Source organism: Eriocheir sinensis, chromosome 25 (assembly GCF_024679095.1).
Source record: "Eriocheir sinensis breed Jianghai 21 chromosome 25, ASM2467909v1, whole genome shotgun sequence".
NCBI classification, from domain to species: Eukaryota; Metazoa; Arthropoda; class Malacostraca; order Decapoda; family Varunidae; genus Eriocheir; species Eriocheir sinensis.
In genome coordinates this window covers 6,745,641-6,746,748 of record NC_066533.1, presented here as the reverse complement: position 1 = coordinate 6,746,748, position 1,108 = coordinate 6,745,641, and the positions used below count along the sequence as shown (strand labels likewise).

Here is a 1,108-nt window from a genome sequence, read left to right as displayed (position 1 = left end):
CTTTCCCTTAATTCCTTTCCCTTTCTTTTCTCTCCTTCTTCTTTCTTTCACTTTCACTCCTCTCTTCCTTCCTTCCTTAATCATGTCTCTCTGATAATGTTTCTTTTTCTTCTTCTTCCTTCTCCTTCCTTTTATGCTCATCTTTTCTTCCATCTTTTTTTCTTTCTCTTACTTTCTCTCTTTCTTATCCAATTGTCTTGTCTCTCATATATTGTCTTCCTTCTTGTCCTCATTCTTGTTTTCCTTCCTTCACTCTCTTTCATATTTTTATCATGCATCCATTATTCCGATCTTTCTTTCACTCCCTTTCAATTTCACACCTTTCAATGACGCACAGGTACACACACACACACACACACACACACACACACACACACACACACACACACACACATACACACACACACACACAGGTATACAGACACGCACGCACGCACACGCACACATAGCACTATTCAAAACACACCTTCCGCAAATCAGTACACAAAACACAAACGAGATAAACATGAAAACACACGCAAAATGTTTCAAATGTTTTCTCTTCCTCTACCTTTTTTCTCTCCCTTCTATTCCTCCTTCACTACACACGGATGGAGGAGAAATGTGGGAGAGAAAAGACACGCTAAAGAGGAGAGAGGAGAATGAATAAGACGAGAGAGCACCCCCACCAGCTAAAGGGTGAAGAGCAAGGGGGCGACACTCCTCCCCGCACCACGTCTGACATGCAACTGAGGAGCCGAAGGAAGGAGCCAGGAGGAGAAGGGGGAGGAAGGCCCGGGTAGTAGAGGTGGTGATGACGGTGGTGGTGATGATGGTGGTGATTGTGGTGGTGGTGGACGTGTTTTTCTTACCATAAGAATTACATCACCGTACATATACGCACACATACAGACAGACAGACACAAATAAACAAACAAACACAAACACACCTCTAATTATAAAGGGCAGGTAAATGGTCGCTACCTCTCACCTCCTCTTCCTCCTCCTCCTCCTTGAACTTATACCTCTTGTATGGGGCGTCAAAGCGCACTCACACACACACACACTCTCTCTCTCTCTCTCTCTCTCTCTCACACCTATAAGAATAAGACTTAGAAACTTCTTTAGG

The 1,108-nt window shown here is 43.9% G+C and overlaps 1 protein-coding gene across 10 annotated transcripts in view; it reads right to left on the bottom strand.

The window, feature by feature from the left end:
* LOC127003266 (microtubule-associated serine/threonine-protein kinase 3-like) overlaps window positions 1-746 on the bottom strand; it is a 196,103-nt gene extending 195,357 nt beyond the window's left edge. For 9 of the 10 annotated variants that reach the window (XM_050869692.1, XM_050869698.1, XM_050869695.1 and 6 more), the window contains exon 1: window positions 669-746. The gene's annotated coding sequence lies outside the window, so the exon portion shown is untranslated. The remainder of the gene's footprint in view (window positions 1-668) is intronic. The other variant, XM_050869708.1, reaches the window with a different exon arrangement.
* Between the last annotated feature and the right edge of the window lie 362 nt (window positions 747-1,108).